Genomic DNA, 25,012 nt, shown 5'->3' with positions numbered 1-25,012 from the left:
AGCATACCAGCATCTGGGAAACAGGAGGCCCTGCTTGATGGACATTTCCTACTTAGGCTTAGCAGCTTCTTCTCCCAGTGAAGGGAGGTTGTGCAGTGATAAGAACCTCTTTGTGGGTGTGATGCAGCCCAGAAGGTGAACTCTGAGAGCGGCCACTAACTACTGGGTAACTCAGGGCTGGTTACTTCTCTCTGGGTCTCAGGTCTGAACTAGAGACTGTTTTGAAGATGAAAGGAGTGTAGGTAAAGTGCTTAGAACAGTGCCTGGCATGTAGTAAGTGCTCAATTAGTGGTATATTACCATTTTTTATGCAAATCGTTGTTTATTTCAATATAGAAACACAGGCTAACTGTGCTTGTGTGTGTATGTATAAGAAAACATATGCATCCCTTCTGACCATCCAGATTTGAAATATATGCAGATGGAAATCACTTTGGCTAATTTTCAGGTCTCCTCAGCAATGTGTTTTGGTTGCTAATCTGAGCTCATATTTACTAGGCCAAGCGCATACCTCCTCTCATTAAATCTTCACTAACAACCCTATCAGGTTGGTACAAATCTCTCCATTTTTGAGGACACTAAGGCCCAGGGAGGTTCATACTTGCCCAAGACCCTGCAGGATTCATTTCTTGGCAGGCAGTCATAACCTCCCTTTATGGGAGGCATCCTGCGTTCCATTAAGATGCACCCTAGTTGCCCCCTCTGCTGTGCTGTGTTGTGGTGTGTGCGTCTTGTTGAATAGAGCAGCCTTCTTCTTTTGTAACTTCATTTGAACTGTTGACTCTGCTGGCTTGCTGTGTTGCTGTCTTTCTTGAGATCAGCTTGTTCTTTTTTCAAAGCCAACCTGTTTGCACAAAAGCACTAAGGAACCCAAAGATTGCTGAATATTTAACATTCGCAGGCAACAGGCCACAGTAACTAAAAACACTTGAAACTCGACCAGACCGGGGAAGGGGGGGTGGGGGAAGGAGAGAATTGGAAGAAGAGGCCCAGCTGATTGCTGGCCAGCAGAGGTGTCATTCAGGCACATCTCATAAACAAGAGGGATTGGCAGATTGGTTAGGTCACAGAGACACTAACCAACACTGCTCTTGTTCACATTTGCCAACAGTAACTGCCTTTGACGGTAGAGTTTGCAAAACTCCAAACAAAAGAACTGTCGATGCAGATGAGCCTCTGGGTGAATGCACGGATGGCAGTGACATATTTGGACAGGTAGTGTCTTGCAGTTAGGGCCCAGAACTGGAACTGAATCATACCAACTGCTTACTTCTGGCCCTTGAATTTTTCCCTTCATAAGAGATAGCTTATGATGGCTGGGAAGGTCCTCAGTGTGAGGGGCAGGGAGAAGGAACCCTAAGCTGGGAAAGAAACCACTCAGAGAAGGGCAAACTCTTTCCGCGTCATCTGAATTTTGAACCGTAGCTTTCTGGGCGTTTTCATTTAAGCCAGCTACATACATTTTTCTTCCTGCTGTAACATGTAGGGGTACATGGACCATATTTTCTTCTTAATTGCAGACTGAGAGGTACAGATTTACTGAATGGAAAGGTAATGCTTGTGGATTGAATTGAATTGGGTTGTCAAGTTACATTCAAGAATGTGTTCTTTAGCGGGCGCAGGTACAAAAGGCCAGAGTGCTTGGCGGGAAAGGTGAAAACACAGAGGAGGGGAAATGCCAGGTGTATGACATTGCTGTGGCTGGGGAGAAATGCCATTTAGAAATACAGTGCCGTTCTGGTGACACTGCAAACGTGAGGGAATGAAATGAATAAAGAGCTATCTTGGTATAATTAATTTAATTTTGCTTATTTATATGGGGGACAAGGGTACCTTTGATTAACAAGTATTTCTGTATTGTTTCCTCTAACTAGTTAGTACTTCCGTTCTTTTCTCCTTTGCAGTGGGAAGCAGTCTATCCAAAATTAACATAAAAGCAGACTTGAAAGCAATAACCAGACTTGATCAATTAGATTGTGGGGGTAGTGCAGGAAGGGTGGGGGACAGGAGTCATAGTCTCTGGAGGAATTCTCAGCTCTGTGTGTGGGCTTCTTTATAAGCTCAGGCTCTGGTTTGCGAATGGGGTAGGGTCATGGGAGACATCTGGGAAGAGGAGGCCTTGAGCCTGGGGTGTCTTCTGAACATGATTGCTCAGAATCCATGCTAATGCTTATCAGTGCTTATCAGTGGGATCCTGCATGAGTTATGGAATTTCACCACCATTGATCAATTTCATGATGTCTCAAGCGTTTAGTCTTTGGCTTCTCTTAGATTTGGGGTTTTGGTATAGGTGATTGTGGCTTGATGGTTTCTGACCTTCTCTCTCAAATGCGATGGTGCTGGGGATGATTTTGTGCTGAGGATGTTTTTGTGCTGAAGTTTTACCATCCAGCTTCCCCACTTGGAGAGAAATGGAGCAGCAGAAGGCAGGCATATGATTACGTGTGGGGATGCTTTCTCCCCAGATCAGAGTTTTTGCTCCTTGCAAAAAAGGCCATTCATCCTAGAGAGGGTCTTGGAGATAAGTGACAGGGGCAGTAGTGATTAGCCTGATCTGATTTCTTCTCTGGATATTACGGTTTGACCCCATCCACACACAGATTTTGGAGCTCCAAGTTGAGAAGGGCGTCTTTTATTTTTTTCATTTTTAAAAGTTTTACTGAAGTAGAGTTGATTAACAATGTTGTGATAATTTCTGCTGTGGAACAGGGATTCAGTTGTGCAGGTATACACATCCGTTCTCTTTCAGTTTCTTTTCCTATGTAGATGATCACAGAATATCGGGTGGAGTTCCCTGTGCTTTACAGCATGTCCCTGATGGCCAGTCATTCTGTCTACCAGTGTGCCCATGCCAATCCTAAACCCCCAATCCACCCCCCTCCACCCCAAAGGAAATCTTGACCATGCTTGGAAACAGCAAGCTGCCTGGGGAACTGTGGATGCGTGGCAGCCTACTGCTGTATGACAGTGACCCTTTGGTGGAGCTGAGTAAGTGAACTGTCAGCTGGTGAAAACTCGCCAGTGCAAGAGTTTTAAAGTAATGTTGGACCAGCCATTACTTGCATGAACAACTCTGAGTTACCCCGGCTGATGGCTTGTCCACAAGTAATAAGCGCAGGGAAGGATCAATCTCTCTCCAGGAGTCCAGTAAGAAGGAAATATTTGAAGGTCACAGCATACCAGCATCAGGCATTCAGAGCCCTGGAATCTCATTTGACAGGCGTTCCAGGAACTGCTTGCTCAAAACTTATAGCCAAATACCCATGACTGCAAACAACCAGTTCATGGGAAAATGAGGTGCTGCCTCCATCCGTCTTACGGAAGGTGCGGGCAGCCCAAGCCTGGGTATCCCTGGTGAGGACCTCTTGTCTCATTCTGCAGTGGCTCTTCTAGGATCTAGAAGAGATCTAGGCTGATGCTTCTGGCTTCTGGAGGAATCTCTCAGAGGTGGAAGCCAGCAGAGTTGAGATTACATCCAGCTGGAGACTAGTTTCGTGTTAGGTAACACATTATATGCATCTCTTTTCAGCCTGGTAGATTGAGTGAATTGAGGGGTGGGGAGACAGACACACCACGTATAGAGGGGTTGGGGGAAAAACCCCTTGGCCTGTGGACTAAACTAACGTGGGGTTCTGGTCTGACTCAGAGCTCCTGGACAGCCTGCTCTGCCTTTGGACTTCACATTCTCATGGGCAGATAGATGCTAGACAAGGAAACATGTGGGCGAGAGTAATTCCAGACGGTGGGAAGGGGAGAGGAGAAACTGTAAGTGTGCTGTGCTGGGGGGATGCGGGGGGGGGGGGAGGGCCTCTCTAGATGGGAAGCCAAGGAAGCCCTGGCCAGCATAGGTGACACTGAGTATTTGCTCAAGTCAGGGGTGATTCTAGCGCTCCACTTGCCTTGGGCATGTGGAGACAGTGCTAGCCTCAGTCCCCCATCCACTGTTCATCCTTAGCCTTGACCTTGTGAAAAGCACATGCGTGCACGCGGTGTTGAATAAATTCCCCTGATGATGAGAAGCCACAGCGGGTGCGGACCTGCTTCGCCAAGCAGAAAGCGGGGAGAGTCACTGGATGTCAAGCAAAGCTTGATCCTGGTGGAGATTTGGGAAAACCCCAAGGAAGGGAGAGAGGGGCCAGAGCTGCCGAGAGCATGGTAGAATCACAGGCAGACATGTGACCTTGCAATGTCAGCCCTGCCACTTGCTAGCCCTCTACCCTTGGGAGAATCAAAGGACTTCCCCAAGCCCCAGTTCCCTCTGCTTTAAAATAGGAATATACCAAGCTCAGAGGACCGTTTTCATGGTTCAGGGAGAGGACATGTGCAAAGCACTTGGCCCAGTGCCTGGCCTGTGGTAGCTGCTGATTACACGTGTCCTCCCTTCCTTCCATCTCTGCCTCCTTCCCTGCCTCCCTCTCTCCCTCCCTCCTTCCCCAGCCTGCCCAGAAAGCACCGATGACAGAAGAGATTTAGCTGCTCCAAGCCCATGAGACAACACCCACCCTCTACCCGTGTTCTAAGGCCTGTTAGGAAAAATCTGCTGAAGGTGGGAAAGCCTGGGTGAGTTTGCTTGTGGCTGTTTCTGAAAGAGAAAAGACATTCTTTTGATTCTGTTTGCTCTCTCCTTTAAAAACACACAGCACCTCTCTTAAGGATTTCTGGAAATGCATCCTGATGGGTCTCTGCCTCGCGGAGAGCCTTGTTTGAGCCCCTCCTTTATCTTTCTCTAGCCTGGCTTTGGGCTGCCTTATTTGGGATCTCAGCGGAGGGCAGGAGGAAAAGCTTCTCCCGGGTGGGGGAGGGGGTGCTGGCAAAGTGCTCCTTCTTTACAAGGCAGAGCTGGAGAGAGTGGTTCTTGGCTCACCAGCTGCGTGGACGAGTGTGCTTAGCTGTTTTTGGCAGCTGGTTCCCGGTTTTCTTGGCCCCAGCTGGATCTCTTGATTTCAGCTAAGAAGGGCTGTTATGTCCTCATTTTAGGGGAAGTAGGTACATACACATCAGCCTTAGAAACAGTGTTTATTGAGCACCTACTATGTGCTTAACTCTAACAAAGTAAGCCCTGGGGAGGCCTGAGATGTGTAAGTCTGGAATTACATGTAGGAGAAGAGGTGGAGAGCTCTAAGGAGGTGAGGCTTTTCTAAATTGCTAGAAGCCGGGAGTTCCCGTCGTGGCACAGTGGTTAACAAATCCGACTAGGAACCATGAGGTTGCGGGTTCGGTCCCTGCCCTTGCTCAGTGGGTTAACGATCCGGCGTTGCCGTGAGCTGTGGTGTAGGTTGCAGACGCGGCTCGGATCCCGTGTTGCTGTGGCTCTGGCGTAGGCCGGTGGCTACAGCTCCGGTTCGACCCCTAGCCTGGGAACCTCCATATGCCGAGGGAGCGGCCCAAGAAATAGCAACAACAACAACAACAACAAAAAAGATAAATTGCTAGAAGCCCTGGTCCACCAAACACATACTGTGCATCCATGATGTGGATAAAATGTGGCTGTTGCTCCCAGGGAGCTCTTGGTTGAGTGGAAGAGGGAGAGATGAGTCAGAAGTCACAATAAAACCAGCAAATTGTATGATCCAAGCACAAAGAAGCTTCCACGGGAAGGGAGAGGAGGCAGTGACGCAATGAGACTGAAGGAGCCTCCTGCCTTTGCCCCAGGGGTTGGGGACAGACACGTCATAGGGGAGCAGTGCGGGACACCAGAGCCTCAGAAAAGGCCAGTCCAGGCAGCGGGTACATGCAGAGGCTCCCAGGTGGTGGAGAGCCAAGGTGTTTAACAACTTTCCTCCTTGTTGGGCCAGATGTTCACACTGCGGTTGCTGGAGGTGGGGTGGAATGGCTGGGATCGCAGGCGGCGCTGGGGGCAGTGGCCATTTACCAACCCGTTCAAAAGTCTTTCTGTATTTAACAATGGATTCTATCCTGGTGTGCATGGGTGGAACTTCAGCTTGCTCGAGGTGAGAGAGAAATGAGCCTGTGGAAAAATGGTGATGGTTCGGGGTGGCTGAACAGCTGGCTCAGCCTGGGGGTGTGGAAGGAGATGAAAGGAGGGTGGGAGCCAGAGGATGAATATAGCCTTTTAAACTCAGCTGAGGACCTGGACCTTGATGCCGAAGCCGGTGGGAGCTGTTGAAAGGTTTTAAGCCGAGGGAGGGGGCAGTGGAAAGGGACTGTAATTGGGGTGGATGACCTTGCAGCTCAGGACAAGGTGAATTGGCGAGGCAGAGAGACCCATCAGGATGCATTTCCAGAAATCTTTAAGAGAGGTGAGAGTCCCAAATAAGGCCATGGCAGTGAGGAGGGGGAGTGGCATGGATTTAAGATGAATTCATGAGGCCAAATCCCAGCACTGGATGTGCAGGGTCGGTGAGAAGGAGGGTTTAGGGAGACTCCCTGGATATTGGCGTGAGTGAAGAGTAGTGCCAAGCATGGGATCCAAAAGGGGCTGAGCTTGGGGGTGGGGCTGAGCTTGGGGTTAGGGCAGACCCTGGGCTAATTGAGGACAGGGGAGACTCAGCAAGGAGGGGGCTGTGGAAGGAAGTCTCGGGAGCACCGTGTGTAGAGGAGATTCGGTGGACGCTGGAATGACATAAGGAGAGGAAAGAAGTGGAGGTTCGGATGTGTGATTAAAATTAAGTTCTTGTTATGGAGCCAGCAGGGAGGGTTGGAGGTTGATGGCACCAAGGAGTGACAGGTTGAAAGGGATATTCAGATTGGACCAGTGTTAAAATTAGGCTGGCTGCTGAGTAGAGGTTGGGCTAGAGGAAGGATACTGGAGAGAAGGGTATAAGCTGGGGGCTGGTGAGAGAAAGGTATTTTTCTATCAGATTTAAAAACGAAGCTCTGACGTGTAAAAGAGTAATACGAGACTTGGTTATGGCCTCTCATTTTCTCATTTCACATATATTTATTGTGTGCCCTATGTTATGTGTTGTGTAGAATACATAGCCCCAGCCCCTTCTCTGAAGGATCTGGTGGCTTAGAAATACAGGACCAGCTACAACTCAAACACTAGTTAAGTCGAGTTTGCTAAGTGTCAATCTAGGTAAAGGCACAGGGGCAGGAGATGAGATGTGTCATCTCAAAAAACTGCCAACCCAAGAATGGCTTAAGTAGGGCCATTTTTGAAAGGTCAGGAAACAGACCTCGCTGTGGAGCCCCATGGAGCAGCTGGAGAGCTGCAGACTGTCTGAATTTCCAACCTGTTATAGAAGGAGAAAGAAAGGCCTGGAATCAGAGGCTCAGGAAGGAGGAGCTTCTGGCTGGTGTTGCACAGTGTTTAGGTGTGTGAGTTGATGAGGAAACAAGAACTAAGAAGAGAGAATGAGGTTGGTCCATCGAACATGCTGGGAAGGAGAGTGTACATGACCAAAGGGTAGGAGACAGGTTGGACCCTGGCGAGCTGGGTCTACTGGATACATCGCTTTGTTGCCTTAGTTTCCCTAACCGTTCACAAAGGCATGTGCCTGGGCTCCAGTGAATACTGTCTTTCTTCTCCCAGAGTCATGGCAGATGTAAAAAATTCCATCACACTTTTTCTCCCCCTTTGGGCTGAGATGCAGCCTCATTTCTTCCCATCACCGAGGGCAGCCACTCCTCGTCAGATGATGTATATCTGTGCGGTGAAGCCCATCTTTGAGCCCTGGGCTAGGTAATCTAAAAGAGCTCTTTCCATGCTCTGGGATGCCATTTTTTCCCCCTTCTCTTTGTAACTGGGGAAATGTGAAATATCCATCTGAATTTTTTTTGTTTTTTTGGCCGCACCTGCAGCATGCGGGAGTTCCCAGGGCCAGGGATTGAACCTGCACCACAGCAGCAGTCCAAGCCATTGCAGTGACAATGCCGGATCCTTAACCCACTGCACTACAAGAGAATTCCTCCATCTGAATTTTAAACTCAGGGGCCAGCCCAGCACAGACCCAGAGCTTTAGGAACCTTTGGAGATTTGAGGTCATGTTTTATGAGTTTAGTAATCCACCTGCACACAGAGAGCCAATGAATGTCTTTCTATTTATGGAATATCTAACACTTTTTTTTCTCCCAGATTGATGGAGATATAGTTGACATTTAGCATTTTGTGGGTTTAAGGTACAATGTGATGACTTGATACATTTATATACTACAAAATGATTGCTGTAGTAGGGTTAGTTGTCTTTGTCATCTCCTATAATTATCATTTCTTTTTTTTGTTTGTTTTGAGAATATTTAAGATTCATTTTCTTAGAAACTTTCAAGTATGTAATACAGTTTGGTAATTATAGTCACCCACGCTGTACATCAGGCCCCCAGAACTTAGAAAGTTTGTACCCTGTGGCAACATTTCCCTGTTTTACCCACCCCTTGACCCCTGGAAACCATCCTTCTACTCCTGTTTCTATGTGTTTACTTATTCATTTATTTTGATTTCACATATAAGTGATATCATACAGTTGGATTTGTTTGTTTGTTTGTTTGTTTTTTTTGTAGGTATACCTGCATCATATGGAAATTCCTAGGCTAGGGGTTAAATCAGAGCTACAGCTGCTGGCTACAGCCACAGCCACAGCAATGCCAGATCTGAGCTGAATCTGTGACCTGTACCACAGCTCACGCATTGCTGCATCCTTAACCCTCTGAATGAGGCCAGAGATTAAACCTGCCACCTCATGGCTACTAGTTGGTTTTGTAACCTGCTGAGCCACAACGGGAACTCCCTATCCATTCTTAATGTAACAGTTTGCATCTGTTACCCCAAGCTCCCAGTCCATCCCACACCCTCCCCTTCCCCCTTGGCAACCACAACTCTGCTGTCCATACCTGTGAGTCTGCTTCTGTTCTGTAGGTAGGTTCATCTCCGCCATATTTTATTTTATTTATTTATTTTGTCTTTTTGCCTTTTCTAGGGCCGCTCCCGCGGTATATGGATGTTCCAAGGTAGGGGTCTAACCGGAGCTGTAGCCACCGGCCTACGCCAGAGCCACAGCAACGTGGGATCTGAGCCGCATCTGCGACCTACACCACGGCTCACGGCAACACCGGATCCTTAACCCACTGAGTAAGGCCAGGGATTGAACCCGCAACCTCATGGTTCCTAGTCGGATTTGTTAACCACTGCTCCACAAGAACTCCTCTGCCATATTTTAGATTCTATATGTAAGTGATATCATATGGCATCGATGTCTTTCTCTTTCTGACTTACTTCAGTTAGTATTAGAATCTCTATTTCCATCCATGTTGTTGCAAATGGCATTATTCTTTTTTATGGCTGAGTAGCTTTCTATTGCATATACATGTACCACTTCTTTTTTTTTTTTTTTTTTTTGCTTTTTAGGGCTGAACCCCACAGAAAATGGTAGTTCCCAGGTTAGGGGTCAAATTGGAGCTGTAGCTGCTGGCCTACACCACAGCAACATGGGATCCAAGCCGCCTCTGTGACCTACACCACAGCTCACAGCAATGCTGGATCCCTAACCTGTTGAGTGAGGCCAGGGATCTAATATGCATCCTCATGGATACTGGTCGGGTTCATTACTGCTGAGCCGTGATGGGACTTCCCTGTGTACCACATCTTCTTAATCCATTCATCTGTTGATGGACATTGAGGTTGTTTCCATGTCTTGGCTATTGTGAATAGTGCTGCTATGAACATGAGGATGCATGCATGTTTTTAAATTATAGTTTTATCTGGATGTATGCCCAGGAGTTCTATATTTAGTTTTCTGAGGTACCTCCATACTGTTTTCCATAGTGCTTGTACCAATTTACATTCCCACCAACATTGCAGGAGGGGTCCCTTTTCCCCACATCCTCTCTAGCATTTGTTATTTGTAGTCTTATTAATGAGCCATTCTGACTGGTGGGAAGTAGTACCTCATTTTAGTTTTGATTTGCATTTCTCCACTAGTGATGTTGAGCATTTTTTCATGTGTCTGTTGGCCATGTCTGTTTCAAGTCTTCTTTGGAGAAATGTCTATTTAGGTCTTCTGCCCATTTTTTCAATTGGGTTGTTTGGTTTTGGCTGTTAAAGTTGTAGAGAATTCTTAATCATAAGGGCTGGCTCATGTGTCAGCTCTTTAAGTTACCAGCCCTGGCACCTCTTGGCTAGTTAGACTCTCCCAAGAATGTTCCTTACATTCTTTATTTGATAACTCTATTAGAGCATCAACAATGCTGTATAATACTGTTACATGTACATGAATTGTTGTGAGCTCCTTGAGGGTAGGGACTATTTCCGACTTGTTTTTATCCCTTGCACCCAGCACTGTGTGCAGCACATGGAAGGTGTGTGACAATCATGCGTTAAGTGACTAACCAGAGAGACAATTGCACGTCACCTCTCCCACTCTCCCTGTGATTCAGCTGCATCGTTACGAATTGGCAGTGCCTTCAGTTCTTCCCCCTCCCTGCTTGGGCTTAAACCAATACTAAAAAGTTTTATTTGGTTGACTGTTGTCCTTCCAGGCAGATGAAAGTGGCAATTCAACCCTCTCTTTCTTATCAAACCCTGCATGTGTCAGAGCATTTGAAGACGGTGTGTGTGGGAGCTCCCGCTCTCTGGTGACTTCTCTCGATTTAATTAGTCTGACCTTCTGTGATAATCCCCCTCAGATGTCCCTGGCTCCCCCCTCTGCTTCTGTATCATATTCAGGCTTCTGCCTTCATCAGCAAAAGACCAACTGCTCAGCTCAGCCTGTAGCATAATTCACAGCTTGTCTCTCAAAAAATGAACTTTTACTCCAATGGAGCTGCTCTTAGCATTAAAATTGGCCTGAGAGAGCCAGGAAAGTTTATCTTGGAGCCAGCATGGGGTCTGTCCCTCCAAGTCAAATATTTCTCTTTAAAGCTAGAATGAGCTTTAGTGTGGCACTACCAATGGCTTCCTGAAATATTGGTGTATCTTTAAACATTAACATTTAGTTACAGTGCTGAAGGCTTTCTGGAGAGTTTTTGAGTCTCCCCTACCCCTCCTTGGAATAACCAGGGCTTTCATATATGCTTTCCTTTCATTTCAGGGCATGGGGAAATGCATCAAAATAGCCCAATATGGGGCTAATCAAACAGCTATTTATTTTCAGCCCATTCTCACAGGATTTCCCAAATGAAGTAGAAAGTTCACTTTAGAACAATCCAGAAAGTCAAAGTGGTACCCTTGGAGCTTTTGGTCTTCAAGATGCTAGGAAAATTCTTGGGGGTTTATTGCTCCCCTTTCAAGCCTCTAGCCCAGGCTATGAGCTAAAAAATGGTCGTTTTATCCTTTTCCTATTTTGGAATAAAAACAAAGCAGTGTATGAGGGAATGGCTTCTTTCTCAGCTGTATTAGATAGAATGGGGCAATTTGTAGCATGGGCTTATTCAACATTTATTGATACGTACCCTGGGCCAGGATTTTTTCTATACACTGGGTTACAGAGATGAATAAAAGCACAGCCATTGCCGATGAGAAACTCATCAAGTGCAAGAGATGTATGTGCCAATGGAGAAGTACAATTGAGGTATTCGGAACCCAGAGTGGGGGGCCTCTAGCTCTGCTGGAGAGAATTGGAGAAGTTGTCATAGAGGATGGGATACTTGAGCTGGGTATTGCAGGGTCAGTAGAGTTTCTACAGCAGCTGTAGATTGGAAGGAACACTCTAGTGCTGTTGCATCTAGAGAAGTTGGCATGAGTTTAGGGGGCTTGAGCATGGGCAACACAGGAATGGGGCCCTGGTTCCTGAGGCTGGAAGGGTCTTTGGGACCAGACTATTAAAAGTTTTTTTTTTCCACTCAGTTCTAAGGAAATTGGATCTATCCTGTGGGTACAGTGGCAATGGTAAGATGTGAAGCAGAAGAAGTGAATACTCAGGTTGGAATTTTAAAAAGGTAATGGAGGATGGTGTAGCAGAGAGAGGAATGGAAACCAGTTAAGAACCAGTTAAGATTGATTCAGAGAAGAAATGAGAAAAGCCCCATGGAGGTCAATGGCAGGAGAGGGAAAGAGAGAGAGAGGGAGGTGGGAGGCAGAGAGGTAGAGAGAAGGGAGTTTCCTATAACTGCCAATAAAAATCACTATGCATGGGCTCAGAGAGTGACACTGGTGACAGCAGCCATCAGACACCATGGCTGCTGAGGAGCCTACGAGTCATCAGAAGAGGACGCAGGGGAGCTTGGTATCACAGTGATTCCCCTGGATCCGTGGGAGATGTTTCAGGGTCAAAGGGCCAGTAAGATTGTATGGCGGAATACTTACTGCTCCTTGGCTATTTATGTGCTCACATACATTTACCAGTCCCCTTGTAGCTAGGTTGAGCCATATGACTAGTTCTGGTCCATGGGCTCTAGGCAGAAGTGGTCTTGGTTCTAGGTTGAAGCAGTTAAGAGCCGGCTCTTCCCTTGCCACAATGCCCTGGAAGCTATGTTTTTCTAGATGTGTGGCTATAAAATGCAAACCTTTTGGGTCCATGAGTCACTGCTTGAAAGAAAACGGCCTTAGGGTTTTTGCCAGATCCATGGTGAACTTTGCCTGAATAAAGACTAGATTTTAATTGCTAAACCACGGAGATTTTTAGCACTCTCTGTTACCCCAGCATAATCTAGCCTATCCTGACGAAGACATTTTCCTTCTCTCTGAGGCTGTTGAGGCCTGGGGGAGCTGGGATGAAGCCGGTATTCATGTCTGCAGGTTCTTTTAGCTCCTTTACCACAAGCTGATGCATCAGGACAATGTGTGGAAGGAACCACATGGCAGAGGTTAAGCCTCTCTGCCTCAGAACACTTTGGCTCCTCTTGGCTGAAGAATATGACAGTTTTCTCTAAGAGGCAACCCCTTGGGAGGAAAGAAAAGATTATATGGTGAAATGCCAGAGTCCTTCATGATGCCAGAGAGATTGACAGGAATTCTTAGTACTCTTGGAGTATGTGTCATTCTGAGAAAGCATAAATGTATTACAAGCCTCCAGGGGCAGGATAAAAGCTTCTTCGGTCATCAATAGTATATGCCTCTTGTCAAGCCTGAGGCAGAGAAGGAAGCCTTCGTGGGAAGGGGATTCATAATTTTGTGCTGGAGGAGGAGTGGCTAAAGAACCCGGGGATGTTGAGCTGGAGGAAAGAGGACGTGGTGGGGGTTATGCTATTGAGTCTTTAGAAATTCGAGGGCTGTTATGTGAATGAGAGAGCAGATTTGATCCTGGAGGCCCTGCAGGGCAGAGTTAGACCAGTGGATGGATGTTCCATGCAGATTGATAGGATAAACATGCTCCACATGGAGCTATTAGAGGATGGATTATAAGGCTGCCTCCGTGGGTAGTGAGTTCCCCATCATTGAAAGTGCTTAATCATGGGCTGGAAAGCCACATGGTAGAGAGGGTGCTGTGGTGAGAGGGGGACATGAGCTAGGACACAGTCCTCAGGCTGTGTGCTCTTAGGCAAGACAGATGACCTTTCTGAACTGGTTTCTTTTTTATTTTTCCTTTGGTCCACCCATGGCATGTGGAATTTCCCAGGCTAGGGTTTCAACTTGTGCTATAGCAACAACCTGAGTTGCTGTAGTGACAGTAACGGATCCTTAACCCACTGCCCCACAGGGGAACTCCCGAACTGGTTTCTTTAATTGTAAATAATACTAAGTCCTACATCTCAGGATTATGACAGATACAGGATGTGAAATATATTTATAGACTGAATTTGAAAAATATTGATAATAACATCACCATTCATTCTCAAAATAATAGGATGTCAGATTTATTGGACACTTATTCTGTGCTAGGCACCATGCTTTGTACACCATATCTCATTTGACACTTATAATAACCATGTATGTGCTATTATTATCCTCATTGAGAAAACAGAACTGGACTGACGTGCACAAGGTGCAGCTAGAAAGTGTGACCAGTCCAGATCTGTCTGGCTCTGGAGTCTAAACTCTTAATTATTAAGCTTGTTGTAACTCTTCATGATCAAAACAAAAGATTCACATGTGGTTGCTCTGAATATTGCAGAGGACCAAGGTTTTATTGGAAGAGGCTCATCATTGGATGGACAACTGGTCTTGATGAAATTAGGTTTTCTTCTTATACTATCACAGTATGCATACTATTCAATAGTGTTATGGCAATCGCTTTATAATGATGTGTTCCAGTTACCTCCTGGTACATGATACTACTTGAAAAGCTAGTGACTTAAAACACAGTAACTATTTTATTATTATTATTGTCTCTGATGGTTCTGGAGGCTGGCTAAGCTCAGCTAGGTGGTTCTTGCTCAGTCTCCCATGTGGTTTCAGCGACAGTTGGGCCAGAGTCATCTCAAAGGCTCCCTGATGACAGCTCTGTGTGGTGGTTATCGCTGTTGACTGGAACACCCACATGTGGCTTCTGCATGTGGCCTGGGCTTCCCTGTGTAGCATGGGGACTCAGTTTCAAGAGTAAGCATATCAAGAGAGCCATGTGTCTCTTGACCTAGCCTTGGACATTGCAATACATCACTTTCTCCATAGTCACAAGCCCTCCCAGGTTCAAGAGCAGAAACCACACACCCCTGCTTCTCAATAAGAGGAATACTGAAATCACATTGTAAGAAATGCAGGTGAGGTAGGGGTATTATTGAGGCAGTGGTTAGAAAATACAATTTCCCACAAACTGATAGGAAGCATCAATTCGAAGGCATCCTTTGGGGAGAGGAGTAAATAAAGGGTTTAGAAAGAAAGGGCTGAGAATTTCCACATTTTTTCCATTTCAAGAATATCATCCTCATTGATATTTGCTACAATTTTTGTTAACTTAGATATTGCTCAACCTCTTGTATAATTTTTATCCACTTAAACATTGGCTTTTAGACAAACGAATGGCCGGTATCTACCCTTCATGGAATATGTCGTCATGTATTTATATACGAAAATGACCATCCCATAGCTTACAACTTCAGCATTTACAGTTATGTCTTTTCCTGCCCAAAGATTTTGCTGGAAATTATTTTATGGACATTTGTTGACTTGTTTATTTTTTAATTTCCCTATCTTCATCCTTAAGAATGGGTGTAGGGATGTGGTGATACCAGTCATGATCTATCCAGTGACTGGGCTTTTAAGTGCCTGCCAGGCTACGTGCAGAGAGATAGAAGGAAATAAACATATCAGGAGCCAGATGCCATGTTGCCTCTTCAGGATGATCTCAGTGACCTGCCAAGGTCACTAGTTTCTGACATTGCACATGCTCTTTCTTCTGGGGCTGTGCCAACCCAGAGGCTCTTCTTCCAGCTCTGATTGGCTTCCCCTTCTTGTCTCTCAGAGCCCTGGGAATCCACGTGGGCGAGTGTCTCCTAAACACTTTGACCTGCAAAGCAATGCCCTTCAGAGTTTATGTCAGTGCATGGGGCACTGAGGAACTGTGTATCATGGACTGGGGTGGGACTAGGAATTTCCTGAGGAAAACCGAGGCAGGTGAAGTGGCAGGTAGAGGAAGTGATTGCAGGCTGCATGGAATGTCACTCTGTCCACCCAAAGAGTGACCCAAAGACGTCTTAGAGCATATATATAGCAGATGGGACTTTCGTAAGCGAAAATGGATGTGACTCTCTCGCTTGCCCAGGAGTGAGACCTAAATGGAGGGGGAGAAAGAAGAAAAGAAGACTGATGGAGATGAATGCTGATAAGAATAATTATTTTACATTTTTAGACTAGAGAAATTAGAATTTATAAGACATATATGATATAAATCACATTTATGCCATATATATTGACATAGACATATATACAAGTTAAAAACAGACATGTATACCTAGACACAGAGATATAATAACTATTGGTTTAAGTTTTTTGTTCTTGTTGTTTTTTTTTCTGTCTTTTGTCTTTTGTCTTTTTTGTCTTTTGCTGTTGCTGTTGTTGTTGTTCCTATTTCTTGGGCCGCTCCCGCGGCATATGGAGGTTCCCAGGCTAGGGGTTGAATTGGAGCTGTAGCCACCGGCCTACGCCAGAGCCACAGCAACACGGGATCCGAGCCGCGTCTGCAACCTACACCACAGCTCACAGCAACGCCGGATCGTTAACCCACTGAGCAAGGGCAGGGACCGAACCCGCAACCTCATGGTTCCTAGTCGGATTCGTTAACCACTGCGCCATGACGGGAACTCCTTGTTGTTTGTTTTTATGGGCAGGGAGGGTATTACTGGTTTTAGCTTGTATAGAGATTTGTTAATTTACGATAGAATCCCCTGTGGGCTGATCAGCTCTCCTCCCTCCTTCCCTCCCTGTCTCCTTCCCACTTTCCTTTCCTTCCTTTTTAATCTTATTATGGAAATTTTCAAGCAAATGCAAAAATTAGAATAGTATAATGAACCTTGATAAAGAGTTCCTTTAGGAGTTCCCTGGTGGCTCAGTGGGTTAAGGATCTGGCGTTGTCACTACTGTGGATCGGATCACTGCTATGGCTTGGGTTAGATGTCTGGTCTGGCAATTTTGGCATGCTGTGGGTGTGGCAAAAAAAAAAAAAAAAGGAATTCCTTTAAATACCTTCTCTTTGAAACATTTACCTTAGGGTTCAGTTTACCCAAAAAAAAAAAAAAAAAGCCTGGGAAGTTTACTTTTTTTTGGGGGGGGTGTGTGGCTGGACCTGTGGCATATGGAAATTCCCAGGCTAGGGGTTGAATCAGAGCAACAGCTGCCATCTTAGGCCACAGCCACAGCAACACCAGATCCGAGTCGTGTCTTTGGCCTACACCACAGCTCATGGCAACGCCGGCTCCTTAACCCACTGAGCGAGGCCAGGAATTGAACCTACATCCTCATGATACTGGTCGGGTTTATGACCTACTGAGTCACAGCGGGAACTCCACAACTGGGAAGTTTAGAAAAGTTCATCTTCATGTAAAGTGAAGAGTAAATATATTTTATAAAATTATTCTCAGGAGATAATGTACACATGACAAAAACTGTAGAGATCTTCTCTTGACCTAATATAAATCAGTAACTCCAGTAGAATAGCAGTGTCCGAAAGACTTCTTCTTCACTGATACTTTCTTTTAAAATCCAGCCTCATGAGGAGCTCCTGCTGTGGCACAGCAGGTTAAGAATCTGACTGCAGCGGCTCAGGTTGCTGTGGAGCTGTGAGTTCCAACCCCAACCCAGTGCAGTGGGTTAAAGGGGTCCGCTGTTGCTTCACCTGCAGCATAGGTTGCAGCTGTGGTTCAGATTCAGTCCCTGATCCAGGAACTTCCATGTGCCCTGGGTGTAGCCATAAAAAAAAAAAAAAAATCCAGCCTCATGAGACTCTGAATCTGAGGAGAAACATTAAAAATATTTGAGGGAGTTCCCATCATGGCTCAGCAGAAACAAATCTGACTAGTATCCATGAGGACACAGGTTTGATCCCTGGCCTCGCTCAGTGGGTTAAGGATCTGGCATTGCCATGAGCTGTGGTGTAGGCCACAGATGTGGCTTGGATCTGGCGTTGCTGTGGCTGTGGTGTAGGCCAGTGGCTGCGGCTCCAGTTTGACCCCTAGCCTTGAAACCTTCATATGTCATGGGTGTGGCCCCAAAAAAGACAAAAAAATTTTTTTAAATTTAGTCCAATGCTTTTGGCCAGTTTCTTTTGATGTGTGACATGTGACGCAACTGACCAATTATTTCAGTGAAACAGCCAAGCTGTTAGGATCATTTTTGTTTCTCAGAAAATTGACCCTTGGTTCCACAGAATCAACCCTTTAAAGCATGATTTAGGCAGCACTTCCACCCCAGTGCTGAACGGCCCAGTAGGAGGAGGAAGGCATATTTGGAGCTGGAGGGACATGTCAGGTCAGGGCATGGGGATGAGGTGGATTGAGCAGGAGAATCTGGCTTTTGGGTCTCCACTCGTGAGGAATCCCAAAGGTAGAACCAAATTCTTGGACTTGGCAGATGATGGCCAAGAGGTGGACTGGCCTCCTCGCTGAGGATTGGAGTGTGAAAAGAGACGTCTCGCTTCTGAGGGGCACGTGGAAGGTGGGAAGGGGCAGGAGCCAAGGAGAGGGATCTCAAAAAGGAGAATTGTTCAGGATGGAGTCTGTGATCCAGGTAGTGTCAGAAATCTGTTCTCAGTGGGGCTGTCCCCGTGGCAGGCTAGGACCTGTGCGAAGGCTGAGCCACAGTGAGACGGTGGCTGGTGTGACCTGTGTGAACCATCTTTGGGAATTGCACGAAGCGTGGCTCTCATGCAGCCATAAGTTAGAGACTCTGAGGGGTTTTTACAAATTTCTGTGTCTTGGTGGAACTCCAAATCCAAACACCTAGGACCCAGGCATCAGCATTTTAAAAAGTTCCCCAAATGACTCCAGGGTATAGCCAGGTGAGAAGCAGTGGCATAGAATATGACATAGGGCACAACAAAGGCACTTGGGTTCTGTCTGCCAGTAGCACACATTAAGCGATCTTAAACAAATCACTTAACTTCTCTGAGCTTCAGCTATTCAGCTAGAACTGAAGGGGTCGGACTAAACGATTTCATTGGTGGTATTAAAAAAGTGATTCCGGAGTTCCTGTTGTGGCTCAGAGGGTTAAGAACCTGACTTAGTGTCCATGAGGATGTGAGTTTGATCCCTGGCCTCGCTTGGTGGGTTAAGGATGTGGCATTGCCAAAAGCTGAGGTGTAGGTTGCAGACGTGGCTTGGATTTGGCGTGGCTGTGGCTGTGGTGTAGGCCGGCAGCTGCAGCTCTGATTCGACCCCTAGCTTGGGAACTTCCCTATGCCGCAGATGTGGCTGAAAAAAAAAATTGATTCCAAGATTCTTCGATAGCTGGGATCTGTGTTCCTTCTCTTTGAATATGGACTTTGTGACTTCTTGACCAATAGAATATGCTGGAATTGATGCTGCAATTGATGCTGGAATTGACCCCCAGTTTGGGGGTCTTGGTCTTAAGAAGCTGACAGTTCTCTTTTCTGCCTCTTGGGACACTTGCTTTTGGAACCCAGCCATCATGCCGACAGGAAGCCCAGGCCACATGGAGAGGCCACGTGTAGGTGCCGACAGACCCATCTGAGGTCCCAGTAAATCTCGAGCGTGGATCGCCAGATGCGCAGATGTCTTCAGATGGTATCGGTGGTATTGATCCCCAACGGCTGGGTCACTCTCAACTTTGAATCTTTTTAGTTGATGCCCCAGAAAGACTTTGTAGACAGAGACGAGCTGCCCTATTGTGTTCTGTCCAAATTCCTGTCCCACACTGTCCATGAGCATAATAAAAATGGGTGTTTTACTTTACAAAGTTTGGGGTGCTTTGTTATGCAGTGATGATAACTAGAACTGTCTCAGCCTTACCATTTAGGGAATATTAAAGAGATTGATAGTATAGTAGAGTGTTTCGGGGCTGGAGTCTGGAGACAGACTGTCTAGGTTCAAATCCTGGCTCTACCCTTCTCTAGCTATGTGAATTAGGGTAAAAAACTTAACACCTTTTCTATGTCTCTGTGTCCTCATCTGAAATGGGATTCTAATGGTTCCTACCTCATAGGGTTGTCTTGAGCACTAAATAACTCAATACACTTAGAGAGCGAGTCCCATGCAAGTATTTATAAGATTATAATGATGATGTTGAGAAAGGACATGGCTACATGTTATCTGTAGTTGGCAGGATGCTGAGATGGGGTGGGGGAGGCAGGGGCTGTGGCATAAACCAGGCACGACCTGCCTTTGCCCAGCATGCCTCCCATGTTGCTAAGTACGTCCAGGGATCCACATTGTTCTTAGCTATTCAGCAGGTGTTCAAAGTCACCTTGGAATTGTGTATCATGTCTCTGGACCTGTCACTGTCACATTGCTCAGAAATTGGATTCTGCAGAGTGGAAGCATGTGGCTTGTTGGCAAGGCAACTGGTTCAGAGCAGGGACATTTCCAGGCTGAGAGAGCGCGCCTTTGTCAATTGGGTTACAGCTCTCATAAAAACCTGTTTGTTTGTGTTCTCTTCTAGATGCTCAGAGATGTCGGGCCGCCTCGAGCGGTGAGGGGAGAGTGCTGTCCACGCATGGGTGGCTCCAGCTGCACCTCCTTCTTTGTTTGCCCTGGCTGCTAAACCAAGCCCTGAACCTCCTAAGTGTTGGGGGCGCTTGGGCCTGGTAATGACTGGATAACATCCCCGCTGGGCGGGGGGGGGGGGGGGGGCTGCAGCTCTGAGTGCTTCTGACTTTTCTACTTTTGCCTCCAACTAGATGGAGAGATTCGGGAGAGAGTTTGCAGCTCCTGTGCTCCTGCATACGATGTCATCAATTTCCATTTAAAAACCAGAAGGGTAGCCTTCTAAAATACTGAGTTTGGGGTGTGACAAATAGAAATTTATGGCACAAGGGTTAACTGCTGAACTGTTAAGATCTGTCAGCAATGCCGCTGTGAATGAAATGAAAGGATATGAGAGTTGGAACAAATTTAGGTACTCAGTGTGGTGTGGTGGGACTTGGTAGCTGATGACAAATTCTTGGATTAAATGCTGGGTTTGCCATTTGTGGCCTATGTGATCTTGAGCAAGTTAACATTTTTGATAATGTAGAAAGGGAATGCTAATTGGTGTCATAGCAGAGCACTTTTGTGAGGGCTGGAAAAGACTGAGTCTGTGTAAAGAGATTTTTAAACCCTAAAGACTTATAGATATCTAACTACATAGACTGGGTGGGGGTGTCTTCATAAAGGATCCTGATGCTTAGTTGTCAAAGTCAGATTATGTCTCTTCATTCCTTCATTTATTCCTTTACTCATTTGTTTATTCAGCAAATATTAAGCACCTGCTATGGGCTAGGCACTCTACCAGTGGCTGGGGATATGACTAATTAGCAAAACAAGATTCCTGTATTTCTGAGCTTAATTCTAGTGGTTAGAAACACAAACAAAATCAATAAGTAAAATGTGGTATACTAGACTGTGATAAGTGCTATGCAGAAAAAGAAAGCAGAGCAGAGGGTTGGGGGCATTTGAAGTGGGGTTGCATTTCAGTTTTAAATACATGTCAGGAAAGGCCCATCTGAGATGGTGACATTTGTGTAAATCCTTGAAAGAGGTGAGGAAGTGAGACCTGAAGTTACCTGGGGGAAAAGCTTTCCAGGCAGAGCAGACGGGACGTGCAGACGCCCCCTGAGGGAACCTGGTATATTTGAGAAACAGCAAGGAAGCTGGCGTGGGCTGAGTGGGAGAGAAGTGGGAATGAGGGCACCCAGAGTTCAGGGCCGGATCATGTAGGGCCTTTTAGGTCATTCTCAGAACTTTGGCTTTTTCTCCGAATGAGATGGGAAGCCCCTGGAAGGCGTGGAGCACAGTAGGGATAGGATCCTACATGGTTAAAAAAAAAGAAGTAATTAAAAACATTTAAAAAGCTTTATGGAGGTAAAAATGACAAACAGTAAACTACACATTTCAAGTGTGCAAGTTGATGATTAAACTTTTTTTTTTTACATTATGGCGAAATATACACAACACAAAATTTACCGTCTTTACCATTTTTAATCATATGATTTATTACTATGAAGACCATTCAGGGGTTCTCTGGTGGCTTGGTGGGTTAAGGATCTGGTCTTGTCACCCGTGTGGCACAGCTTTGACCCCTGGCCCAGGAACTTCTGCTTGCTGTGGGTATGGCCAAAAAATAATAGATCATTCACATTGTCCTGTGCCAAACATCACCTTGCCAAATGAAAACTTTATACCCATGAAACAAAAACTCCCCATTTTCCTCTCTCCCCAGCCCCTGGCAACCACCATTCGACTTGCGTATTTGACTTTCTGTATTTGCCCACTCTAGGTGTCTCCTGTTGGTGGATAATGTGCACTTTGTGTTTTTGGGAATAGTGAATTTTAGCATAATGTCCTCAAGGTTCATTCATGTTATGGTATGTGTCAGAATTGCCTTCCTTTTTAAGACGGATGGTCCATTCTTTTTATTTACTACTTTTTTTTTTTTTTTTTGTCTTCTAGGGCTGCACTCGCGGCATATAGAGGTTCCCAGGCTAGGGGTCCGATTGGAGCTGTGGCCGCCGGCCTACACCACAGCTCACCACAATGCCATATCCTTGACCCACTGAGCGAGGCCAGGGATGGAACCCGCAACCTCCTGGTTCCTAGGTGGATTCGTTAACCACTGAGCCATGACAGGAACTCTTGTTCACTACATTTTTAAGTCTCTTCATCTGTCAGTGGACAGTTGGGTTGCTTCACCATTTGGCCACTGTGAAGAATGCTACCATGATTATGGGTGTGCAGATAGCTCTTGGAGACCCTGCTTTCCATTCTTTTTAAATTTTATTTATTTATTTATTTATTTCTTGGTCTTTTTAAGGCTGTACCCATATCACGTGGAGGTTCCCAGGCCAGGAGTTCAATCGGAGCTGCAGCTGCAGGCCTACACCACAGCCACATCAACACAGGATCTGAGCCACATCTGCGACCTACACCACAGCTCATGGCAATGCCAGATCCTTAACCCACTGAGTGAGGCCAGGGATCAAACTCTGTCCTCATGGATGCTGGTCAGATTGGCTTCCACTGAGCCACAATGGAAACTCCTGCTTTCCATTCTTCTGGGTAGAAACGTTGAACTGGAATTGCTGAATCATATGGGAATTCTGTTTTTAATTTTTTGAGTAACTGCCATATTGTTTTCCATCGCAGCTGTACCACCTGACGTTCCTATCAACCAAGCAGATGGCTTCCAATTTCTTCACATCCTTTCTGACACTTGTTATTTCCTGGTTTTGTTGTTGTTGTTGTTTTGATAGCAGCTATTCTGTCCAGTGGGTATGAGGTAGTACCTCATTGTAGTTTTGATTTTCGTTTCTCTAGTGTTTAGTGATTTTGAGCATTATTTCACATGTGTGTTGGCCACTGGTATATATTCTTGAAGAAATGTCTATTCAAGTCCTTTGCCCATTTTAAAATCAGGTTATTTATTTTTATAATCGGATTGTAAGAATTCTCTATAGATCCTAAGTAGTAACCCCTTTAATGTGTGATTAGCAAATACATTTTCTCATCTATAGGGTGCATTTTCACTCAGTTGACAGGGTTCTGTTTTTTGGTTGTTTGTTTGTTTGTTTGTTTGTTTCTGGCCACACTTGTGACATATGGAAGTTTCTGGGCCAGGGACTGAATCTGAGCCAGAGCTGCGACCTATACCACACTGCAGCAATGCCGAATCCTTGACCTACTGCACTGGGCCAGAGATTGAACCCTTGCTGCCGCAGAAACAACACTGGATCTTTAACCCTCTGCCCCACAGCAGGAACTCCTGACAGGGTTCTTTGATGCACAGATGTTTTAAATTTTTGATGTAGGCCAGTTTCCTATTTTTAGTTTTGATGGCTGTGGAAATTTGTTAAATTTATATCTGTGAAGCCATCATCACAAGAGAGTAGTCACATCCAGCACGCCTCCAAATTTCCTCTTACTTCTTTCTGATCTTTCTCTTTTGCTCTTATCCTCCCCTTTCTCTGTCACTTATCCCCAGGTAGTCACCATTCTGCTTTCCGTCATTATAGAATAGCTTTTTTCCCCTAGAATTTTATATGAATGGAATCATGCAGTATGTATGCTTATTTTGTCTGGTCTCTTTCCCACAGTGTAATTGTTTTGAGATTCATCAGTGTTGTATCAGTAGCTCATATCTTTTCATTCCTGAGTAGTATTCTTTTGTATGGTTTTACCATAATTTGTTTTCCAGTACTCTGGATGTTTGGGTTGTTTCTAGCTTTTGGCTATTAAAAATGAAGCTGCTGCGGACATTCCTGTATAAGTCTTTATATGGGCATATGCTTCCTATTCTCTGGGGTAAATACATACAAGTGGAATGGCTGGATCATAGGGTGGGTGGATTTTTTTTTTTTTTTTTTTTTTTTTTTTTGCTTTTTAGGGCTGTACATGCAGCATATGGAAGTTCCCAGGCTAGGGGTTGAATTGGAGCTACAGCAGCTGGCCTATGCCACAGCCATAGCAACATCAGATCCGAGCTGTGTCTGTGACCTACACCACAGCTCACGGCAACGGTGGATCCTTAACCCACTGATCAAGGCCAGGGATCGAATCTGCAACCCCATGGTTCCTAGCTGGATTCATTTCTGCTACTCCACGATGGAAACTCCTGGGTAGTGGTATCTCACCGTGGTTTTAATTTGCATTTTCCTAATGACTGTTCATGTTGAGCATTTATTCATGTGCTTATTTGCCATCCGCATATCTTATTTTTGGTGAAGTGTCTGTTCAGATTGTTTGCCCAGTTTTTAAAATTGGATTATTTTCCTCTTTTTGAATTTTGAGAGTTCTTTATATGTTCTGCGTACAAGTTCTTTGTCAGATACGTGCTTCGCAAATATTTTCTCCTGGTGTGTGGCTTGCTGCTGCTTCTCCTCCCACCCCCCCTCCTGTTCCCTCCCCATTATGATTATTCTTTAAAAATGTCCTCTGAACAGAAGTTTTAATTTTGATGCAAACCAGTTTATCAGTTCTTTTATGGGTTTGTTCTTTTAAGGTGTCATCCTACTTTGATTTTAAGAGGATCCCTCTGGCTGCTATGTTGGGAAGAAGGTGAATGGTGGGCAAAGGTGGAAGTGGAGAGACCAGTTAAGAGGCTCCCACAAGAAGACTAGCAGAAGATGACGATGGTTTGAACCGGGGCCGGGGGTGTAGCGGGGGTGATGAGAAGGAGGTTTGGGGGTTTATCTTGAAGACAGAGCCCATGGGATTGGATGTGAGATATGAGATATGAGAGAGAGGGAGCAGTTAAGCAGGCTCCGACTGAGGGCTTGGAAGGATGGCGTTGCTGTTACCTGAGACGGGAAGGCTGTGTGTGGAGCAGGTGAGGACAGAGGCTTGGAGCTGGGTGTTTGACATTTTCAGTTTGAGGTGCCTATTTGGACCTGAGTCTGAGCTCAGTGTGATTCAGCCTCTGGTCGTGCTGGGTTCTGTGTCATCTCCTGACATTTCTCTTCTGAATTTATATCCTTTGCTGCACATGTCACTTCCTTCATTGGAGCTCATATACCAACTGCATAAGTTCTGACTCATGTAGGCAATTGCTCACGATTCAAGCGCAAGACCACAGCCTGGATCGACCTCATTTCTATGC

At 45.7% G+C, this 25,012-nt stretch overlaps 1 long non-coding RNA gene across 2 annotated transcripts in view; it reads left to right on the top strand.

Moving 5' to 3' along the window:
* The first annotated feature begins 4,432 nt into the window (after positions 1-4,432).
* Positions 4,433-25,012, top strand: part of LOC102157493 (uncharacterized) — a 978,951-nt gene continuing 958,371 nt past the window's right edge. For both annotated transcript variants that reach the window (XR_014840336.1, XR_014840342.1), the window contains exon 1: positions 4,433-4,560. This is a non-coding gene — a long non-coding RNA (uncharacterized LOC102157493). The remainder of the gene's footprint in view (positions 4,561-25,012) is intronic.

Source organism: Sus scrofa, chromosome 3 (assembly GCF_054392235.1).
Source record: "Sus scrofa isolate SSC_HxYL_T2T_F1_AM1 chromosome 3, Sscrofa_HxYL_maternal_Yorkshire_Landrace_v2.0, whole genome shotgun sequence".
Taxonomy (NCBI): Eukaryota; Metazoa; Chordata; class Mammalia; order Artiodactyla; family Suidae; genus Sus; species Sus scrofa.
Note: the sequence above shows the minus strand (reverse complement) of the source record. Positions and strands in the feature narration are given on the sequence as shown.